This window comes from Salvelinus alpinus, chromosome 29, assembly GCF_045679555.1.
Source record: "Salvelinus alpinus chromosome 29, SLU_Salpinus.1, whole genome shotgun sequence".
In the NCBI taxonomy this organism is placed as follows: domain Eukaryota; kingdom Metazoa; phylum Chordata; class Actinopteri; order Salmoniformes; family Salmonidae; genus Salvelinus; species Salvelinus alpinus.
Window position 1 is genome coordinate 46,429,605 of NC_092114.1, and position 10,397 is coordinate 46,440,001.

The window sequence follows — 10,397 nt, forward strand, 5'->3', positions numbered from 1 at the left end:
ACTTTTTTGATTACTACATGATACCATATGTGTTATTTCATAGTTTTGATGTCTTCACTATTATTCTACAATGTAGAAAATAGTCAAAATAAAGATAAACCCTTGAATGAGTAGGTGTTCTAAAACTTTTGACCGGTATTGTATACACATACATACAAATACACATACATACATACATACATACATACATACAGTGGGCTCCAAAATTACTGGCACCCCTGACTGGCAATGCACAAACAATACTTAAAAAATATAAACAATATAATTATAGAGATAAACTCAAAATACCAACATGTGAGAAATACTGTACTTTATTAATGTTTCAATGGAACCAACCAAAATCATACAATTATTTAAAACAAAATAAATTGAACCAAAATCAAGGTTTCATAATTATTGGCACTCCTCATTTAGTACTTAGTGCAACCACCTCTGGCAAGGATAACAGCATGGAGTCTTTTCCTGTAATGTTTGACAAGGTTAAGGAATACATTTGGAGGGATTTTGGACCATTCCTCTATTCAGATCCTTTCAAGATCCTTCACATTCTTGGGTTTGCGCTTATCAACTGCCCTCTTCCACTCAGCCCACAGGTTTTCGATTGGATTGTGGTCCGGCGACTGAGATGGCCATGGTAGAACATTGATTTTGTTGTCACAGAACCATTTCTGTGTGGATCTTAAGGTATGTTTCGGGTCATTGTCTTTTTGGAAAGTCCAACTACAGCCAAGTCCCAGCCTTCTGGCAGAGGCAACCAGATTGTCAGCCAAAATTGCCTGATACTTGGTGGAATTCATGCCATCAATCTTAACCAGTGCCCCTGGAATTAAAACAGCCCCAAAACATCACTGACCACCCTCCATATTTCACCGTGGGTATGAGGTACCTCTCCTTGTATGCATCTCTGTTTCGACGCCAAACATGCCGATGCTGTATCTGACCAAAACGTTCAATTTTGGTCTTATCTGACCAGAGCACCTTCTTCCAGTCATAATTTAAATGACGTTTGGCAAACTCCAAACGCTTGCGTCTATGTCTTGTGGTCAGAAAGGGCTTTCTTCTGGCAACCCTTCCAAAAAGCCTGTGGTTGTGGAGGTGGCGTCTGATGGTGCTTTTTGAAACCTGGTGACCCCAAGACGCCACCAAGGCCTGCAATTCTTTCACAGTGATTCTTGGGGATTTTGTTGCTTCTCTCACCATCCTCCCTATCCTGGGGGGCAAAATGCATTTTTTTATAATTGCCCTGACAGTGCTCAGTGGTATATTCAATCGTTTGTGAATCTTCTTGTAGCCATTACCAGATTTATGAAGGTCTATGACCATCTGTCTCTTTGAACTGCCAGTTCTTTTGTTTTCTTCATGGTGTTGGATGACAGTGGGATATTGCATGTGTGTTACCTCATTTTTATACCCTAGTGAAACAGGAAGTGATGTAATGGCTCAATATATTTCCTTAAGACTTAGATAAACTTAAATAAGTGGAATTTAATTTGTGGTTTAATTTTGGTAGATGTTATTTACAATAATCTTTAAGGGTGCCATTAATTGTGAAACCTTGATTTGGAGGACATTGCTTTTTAATTAAATCAATAAATTATTTTGGTTGATTCCATTGAAACATTAATAAAGTATTGTATTTCTCACATATTGGTATTTTGAGTTTCTCTATATTTATATTGTTTATATTGTTTAAGCATTATTTGTGCATTGCCAGTCAGGGGTGCCAGTAATTTTGGAGCCCACTGTATATATACCTTTTAAAAATATATTTCCTTTATTATTTCCCGCAAACCCTACCATGCCTCCCCTAATTGGAGTAAACTAATAAACAATAACGCTTAGGCTTCTACTTCCAGCTTATACATAATATATACATTTTTACGGACACAATATATTTTACATCCGGTGATTTTGCAGAACTACTCATAATAAACATTGATAAAAGATACAAGTGTTATTCACAGAATTAAAGATAGACTTCTCCTTAATGCAACCGCTGTGTCAGATTTCAAAAAAACTTTGCGGAAAAAGCATAATCTGAGAACGGCGCTCAGAGCCCAATCCAGCTAGAGAAATATCCGCCATTTTGGAGTCAACAGAAGTTAGAAATAACACTATAAATATTCACTTACCTTTGATGATCTTCATCAGAAGGCACTCCCAGGAATCCCAGTTCGACAATAAATGACTGATTTGTTCCATAAAGTCCATCATTTATGTCCAAATAGCCACTTGTTGTTAGCGTGTTCAGCCCAGTAATCCATCTTCATGAGGCGCGAGCACTTCGTCTACTTGCACATCGGCACATCTATCACTCCAGTATTAATGCTAAATTGTAATTATTTTCACCTTTATGGCCTATTTATTGCCTACCTCCCTACTCTTCTACATTTGCACACACTGTACATAGATTTTTCTATTTTTCTTTTCTATTGTGTTATTGACTGTACGTTTGTTTATGTGTTGTTTTTGTCGCACTGCTTTGCTTTATCTTGGCCAAGTCGCAGTTGTAAATGAGAACTTGTTCTCAACTGGCCTACCTGGTTAAATAAAGGTGAAATAAAAAGAAAAATATATATTTTTTAAATTGCGGTCCGAGGGGAAGGAGGAGGGCTGCAGCTCCATGATGAGAGAACAATGCACGAGAAACGCCCGACAGGTTCCTGAATCTTCAGCGAAGCTTTTTGGGGGAGGTAAGCGGGGCTCTCAGGAAACCGGGATGACCGGGGAGGCCGCCCTGCTAACAGACAGATTACTGAGGGGCTGGGAGGTTACCGTCGTGGTAGGCTGCCTGACAGATAACCCGCGGAATTGCTCAAAAAAAGTGTTCAACGCGTGGTCATGGCGTTCGGCCAACCTTCTGGAACCCTTCCATTAGACCATGAAGCAACTCCTCGTGCCGTCCAATGGTGGCTCCTTGGGAGGAGATGGCATTGCGGAGCTGGTCCGAGTCTGCTGGGTCCGTCATGGCCAGTTCGTACTGTCAAGGCTCAGGAGAAGACCCAGATGCAGACAGTTTCAAAGTAACAAAAGTTTTTACAAAAACAGGGGGGCAGGCAAATGACAGGTCAAGGGCAGGCAGAGGTCAGTAATCCAGGGTGGTGTGACAAGGTACAGAACGGCAGGCAGGCTCAGGGTCAGGGCAGGCAGAATGGTCAAAAACCGGGAAAGCTAGAAAACAGGAACTAGAGACAGACAGGAGCACAGGGGAAAAAACGCTGGTAGGCTTGACGAAACAAAACTAACAGGCAACAGACAAACAGAGAACACAGGTATAAATACACTGGGGATAATGAGGAAGATGGGCGACACCTGGAGGGGGATGGAGACAAGCACAAAGACAGGTGAAACAGATCAGGGTGTGACAGGGAGAAAGACATTTGCTGAAGGGAAATAAGCATCAACTTTTGATTTCCTTAAGGACACACATTTTCACAAGATCTACATTTTTTGCCAACATATTGCTAAGGTGTGTGCAATTAATATTAAACATAGTGGATCCAGGCATGCGGTAGCATTGAGCAACAGACAACACCCAACAATCATTGATCAGGGTCCCTCTAAAGTAGTGCCAGACATTGTTGAGAGACACCTGCCAGGTTACGGAGTGAGCCTTACACTCGTATCCTCCAACAATCTAATCATTACCCAGAGCCACTGCATAAAGGAGAGGCAGAGGCAGAGAGGGGATATGGGGAAAGTGGGAGATGGAGCTAAAAAAGGAAAGAGAAGGTGTGGAGGTTGAAGGAATGAAAATGACGAAACATTTAGAAAAGAGCAGAGCAAAGAGCAGGGCACGCATATTGATCACATCTTTACTAATGTTGCAGAAATCTGCTCTAAAGCAGTATCCACACCCATAGTGTGGATCACTAAAGAAGTAGTGATTAAAAAGTAAGTAAGTAAAGTAAGAAGTAGTTCCTCACATGGTCTCTCCTATCATTGCTATGCAGACGACACACAATTAATCTTCTCCTTTCCCCCCTCTGATAACCAGGTGGTGAATCGCATCTCTGCATGTCTGGCAGACATATCAGTGTGGATGACGGATCACCACCTCAAGCTGAACCTCGGCAAGACGGAGCTGCTCTTCCTCCCGGGGAAGGACTGCCCGTTCCATGATCTCGCCATCACGGTTGACAACTCCATTGTGTCCTCCTCCCAGAGTGCTAAGAACCTTGGCGTGATCCTGGACAACACCCTGTCGTTCTCAACTAACATCAAGGCGGTGACCCGTTCCTGTAGGTTCATGCTCTACAACATTCGCAGAGTACGACCCTGCCTCACGCAGGAAGCGGCGCAGGTCCTAATCCAGGCACTTGTCATCTCCCGTCTGGATTACTGCAACTCGCTGTTGGCTGGGCTCCCTGCCTGTGCCATTAAACCCCTACAACTCATCCAGAACGCCGCAGCCCGTCTGGTGTTCAACTTTCCCAAGTTCTCTCACGTCACCCCGCTCCTCCGCTCTCTCCACTGGCTTCCAGTTGAAGCTCGCATCCGCTACAAGACCATGGTGCTTGCCTACGGAGCTGTGAGGGGAACGGCACCTCCGTACCTTCAGGCTCTGATCAGGCCCTACACCCAAACAAGGGCACTGCGTTCATCCACCTCTGGCCTGCTCGCCTCCCTACCTCTGAGGAAGTACAGTTCCCGCTCAGCCCAGTCAAAACTGTTCGCTGCTCTGGCACCCCAATGGTGGAACAAACTCCCTCACGACGCCAGGTCAGCGGAGTCAATCACCACCTTCCGGAGACACCTGAAACCCCACCTCTTTAAGGAATACCTAGGATAGGATAAAGTAATCCTTCTAACCCCCCCCCCCCCCCTTAAAAGAGTTAGATGCACTATTGTAAAGTGGTTGTTCCACTGGATATCATAAGGTGAATGCACCAATTTGTAAGTCGCTCTGGATAAGAGCGTCTGCTAAATGACTTAAATGTAAATGTAAATGTAGTGATCATAATATAATAGCTATATCTTTAAAAACAAAGTTCCAAAGAAAACATAAAAAATCCTACAATGTGATTTTCTGGATTTTCTTTCCTCATTTTGTCTGTCATAGTTGAAGTGTACCTATGATGAAAATTACAGGCCTCTCTCATCTTTTTAAGTGGGAGAACTTGCACAATTGGTGGCTGACTAAATACTTTTTTGCCCCACTGTACATATGAGATGAGTAATGTAGGGTATGTAAACATTATATTAAGTGGCATTGTTTAAAGTGGCTAGTGATACATTTTTACATACATTTCCATCAATTCCCATTATTAAAGTGGCTGGAGTTGAGTCAGTATGTTGGCAGCGGCCACTAAATATTAGTGGTGGCTGTTTAACAGTCTGATGGCCTTGAGATAGAAGCTGTTTTTCAGTCTCTCGGTCCCTGCTTTGATGCACCTGTACTGACCTCGCCTTCTGGATGATAGCGGGGTGAACAGGCAGTGGCTCGGGTGGTTGTTGTCCTTGATGATCTTTATGGCCTTCCTGTGACATCGGGTGGTGTAGGTGTCCTGGAGGGCAGGTAGTTTGCCCCCGGTGATGCCTTGTGCAGACCTCACTACCCTCTGGAGAGCCTTACGGTTGTGGGCGGAGCAGTTGCCGTACCAGGCGGTGATACAGCCCGACAGGATGCTCTCGATTGTGCATCTGTAGAAGTTTGTGAGTGCTTTTGGTGACAAGCCGAATTTCTTCAGCCTCCTGAGGTTGAAGAGGCGCTGCTGCGCCTTCTTCACAACGCTGTCTGTGTGGGTGGACCAATTCAGTTTGTCCGTGATGTGTACACTGAGGAACTTAAAACTTACTACCCTCTCCACTACTGTCCCGTCAATGTGGATAGGGGGGTGCTCCCTCTGCTGTTTCCTGAAGTCCACAATCATCTCCTTTGTTTTGTTGACGTTGAGTGTGAGGTTATTTTCCTGACACCACACTCCGAGGGCCCTCACCTCCTCCCTGTAGGCCATCTCGTCGTTGTTGGTAATCAAGCCTACCACTGTAGTGTCGTCCGCAAACTTGATGATTGAGTTGGAGGCGTGCATGGCCACGCAGTCGTGGGTGAACAGGGAGTACAGGAGAGGGCTCAGAACGCACCCTTGTTGGGCCCCAGTGTTGAGGATCAGCGGGGTGGAGATGTTGTTACCTACCCTCACCACCTGGGGGCGGCCCGTCAGGAAGTCCAGCACCCAGTTGCACAGGGCGGGGTCGAGACCCAGGGTCTCGAGCTTGATGACGAGTTTGGAGGGTACTATGGTGTTAAATGCTGAGCTGTAGTCGATGAACAGCATTCTCACATAGGTATTCCTCTTGTCCAGATGGGTTAGGGCAGTGTGCAGTGTGGTTGCGATTGCGTCGTCTGTGGACCTATTGGGTCGGTAAGCAAATTGGAGTGGGTCTAGGGTGTCAGGTAGGGTGGAGGTGATATGGTCCTTGACTAGTCTCTCAAAGCACTTCATGATGACGGAAGTGAGTGCTACGGGGCGGTAGTCATTTAGCTCAGTTACCTTAACTTTCTTGGGAACAGGAACAATGGTGGCCCTCTTGAAGCATGTGGGAACAGCAGACTGGGATAAGGTTTGATTGAATATGTCCGTAAACACACCAGCCAGCTGGTCTGCGCATGCTCTGAAGACGCGGCTGGGAATGCCGTCTGGGCCTGCAGCCTTGCGAGGGTTAACACGTTTAAATGTTTTACTCACCTCGGCTGCAGTGAAGGAGAGCCCGCAGGTTTTGGTAGCGGGCCGTGTCAGTGGCACTGTATTGTCCTCAAAGTGAGCAAAAAAGTTATTTAGTCTGTCTGGGAGCAAGACATCTCAGCTAAGAACATTAACAGAGCTCTGGTGTCGACTTCGCATGCTTTTAGAGTGTCAGAACACAGTCAGAGGTCGTCTACATACTGAATTAACTTACTTCCTTTGGGGGGTATGGAACCCTGTACATTTTGCACCAAAGCGTCTGGAAATACTGCCAGAGAATCAGAAAAGCCTTGAGGCATCACAGACCAAAACCATTTCCGATTTAAAAACCTAAAAGCAAACCAGAACTGTGACCCGCCATACACGAGGTCTGCGGTTGTGAGGCCGGTTGGACGTACTGCCAAATTCTCTAAAACAATGTTGGAGGCAGCTTATGGTAGAGAAATTAAAATAAAATTATCCGGCAACAGCTCTGGTGAACATTCCTGTTGTCAGTATGCCAATTGCACACTCCCTCAAAACTTGAGATATCTGCACATTTTAGAGTGGCCATTTATTGTCCCGTGTAATTCTCATGCTGTTTATTCATCTTCTTGATATGCCACACCTGTCAGGTGGATTGATTATCTTGGCAAAGGAGAAATGCTCACTAAGATGGATGTAAACAAATTTGTGCACAAAATTTGAGCGCAATATGCTTTTTTGTGCATATGGAACATTTCAGGGATCTTTCATTTGAGCTCATGAAACATGGGACCAACACTTTACATGTTGCGTTTATATTTTTGTTCAGTGTATATTTGCCCCAAAATATATTGGGGATTGGAAAGGATGCAGATAATGACATTGATGGAAGCCACAATCTATCTGCAATAGTGAAGCTGATCTACTCCCTAAAAAATTAATAATGGCAACACTGCCATGTTGATCTGAGCCCTGCTGTTGGAAAATCTCATTAGTGTCCGACTTTCGGCTGTCACAGTTGCACCTCCCCTGACTTCACTCCTAGACTGTCGTCTATTCGGTTGCTTTAGCCTTACCACTCAAACGCGCCCTCTCTCTCTCTGCTGTGTCCACTGAGCCGATGGGCCCGCCCTGCAACCTCATTGGATAACGCTGGGCATCACAGGATGCTGCCGAGTGGAGGACAGCTCATAATAATGGCTGGAATGGAGTGAATGGAATGGTATCATACACATGGAAAACGTGTTTGCGTTCAATACAATTCCATTCCAGCCATTACTGTGAGCCCGTCCTCCCCAATTAAGGTGACACCAGCGACCTATGCTGGGCAGGACACTAGCTGTCACTCAAATGCGAGGGGCTGAAGCTCATTGGTTAGAACTCAAATGACTAGGGAGCTCACCCCCGTTGGGGGAAATGTAGGGAACATGGCATGGCACAGCTTCAAGAAAACAGTAACTTTCAAACTAGGGATTTTGTGGCTAATTGAAGTAAAACAGTAATTCTGCTCATAGATTATGCATGTGTGAACTACACATTGACACTTCCAGCACAAAGCTGGAGGTTTAATAAATACTTACTTAGTCACCAAAGTAACAGAGCATGTCTTTAAATTAATTATTATTACAATCCAGATCAAAATTCATAACATTCATTAAATGGTTAGCTGTGTCAATGTTGACAGTAGCTAGGAAAATATCCACAAAGAAAATATACATTTTCCCACCAGTGGTGCATTTCCAACAAACAGACTTGTTGCGGATAACAATCAGTGCATGGTGATATAGTGCACACAAAATGTACTTTTTTGCTTAAGTTTTCATGTACCAAATAAAAATCTAAAGTTCAATGTGTTTCCATCGCATTTAACTCTACCGATAGTTGTCACTTGTCACAAACACTGTTGCGTTAAATAGCAAATGTGCCCACTCTGGTCTTGGCACGTGTACTCTAGCCAACAGCTGGCAGATACTGTAGGCTAGTCTACATGATGAGATTATTATTATGGATAAGAGCAAGAATATTTGTATTTGTCAAACGGCAGTCAAGCATCGATCATCATGTCACCAGAATAAGACCCTCGATATTTATTGGAAAGGAGCATCAAGATCACTGTGCATTTTCACCACTCTGTGAAGTTCATCATTTATTTAATCTGTAGCCTAATAAACTGTATGGTTTCCCGAGTCGCAGTGGGAGCACCACACACCATATCATCTCGTGATTCAGTTTACTTGATATGGTTATGATATGGTCCCGTGTGGCTCAGTTGGTAGAGCATGGCGCTTGCAACGCCAGGGTTGTGGGTTCATTCCCCACGGGGGGACCAGGATGAATATGTATGAACTTTCCAATTTGTAAGTCGCTCTGGATAAGAGCGTCAGCTAAATGACTTAAATGTCATTTTTGCGCATAAAAAAGTGTTTTCACTGCCATTTCTCGCATAATTCATTTTACAGACAAAAAGAACCGATGTTGAACGAACCAATTATCTGTCTGCATTTTATAAAACCTCCAGAAATGGGTCTAATAACATTTTGGTTTAAAAAAAAGTTGAAAATATATTTTAACATTGGACCATGCATATAGCCTATGCACAGTCTAGTCTATATTATCAGATGTGCTATCGGCAATAAGAATTATCACCTGTAGACCAACTGATGAAGCATAGTGGCTATAAAAAGTACATAGGCCGAAGCATGGGGTTTGTCCATCTGCATTTACCCCATTGGACACTACTATGAACCTGGTAGCAATGTAAAACTGGGATCCCCTCTTTCTTTTAACAAAGGCCAAAACAGCTTTCAAAAGTTTTCCTGCGATTGCATTAAACATTGTTGTGCATTTGATTGCTTGTCAGAATACATCTGTCCCTCCTATGGCTCTAGCAATTTCAATGAGCCTCGAGAATGAACGCACAACAAGCTGACTAGGTAAATCGGTCAACTATTCTACTATGGGGTTGTTTGATTTTGTTTCATTAATAACATTACAAAAATAGTAGCACTTAAAAGTTACATCCAGAGTGATAAAATATAGGCTTTGAATACATTTTTCCAGCAGCTACAGTAGGCTATACACCGCTGTCAGATTTGAGCACTGATGTGGTGTGCATGATAGACTACTTCATTCCCTTTATCTGAACTTCGGAGTGTCATCAATAATCATGCATGTCAGTTCAGTGCACACAGAGTCAAAGAGAAAATAAATATTTGAGAATAAATTTATTTGAGAATATATTTCGTAGAACAGACATGCTTCTGTCCGTATTAGGCATTTCCAAGTCAAAAAAGATGACTGGTGTTCCAAAGTTTGTCAGTCATGAAAGGTAATAGATAATAATTTTTGTGTTCTGTAAGTACATTTGACATCTAACCTTAAATACAACATGATATTTTTCCAAAACAGTAACCCAAACAAAAACATGTCCATGTTCAATCAAGTAATTTCCACACTCATACGCTGCTGGTCAACATCACCTTGTCAATACAGTACTGTAGTTATATCTTGTAAATACATAACAAACAAGCTTACATAATTCACCACACACACACTTGAAGTACCTACAGTGCCTTCGGAAAGTATTCAGACCCATTGAACCTTTACACATTTTGTTACATTACAACTTTATTCTAGAATGGATTAAATAAAACAAGTTCCTCAGCAATCTACACAATACCCCATAATGACAAAATGAAAACCGATTTTTCGAAATCTTTCAAATGTATACATACAGTGGGGAGAACA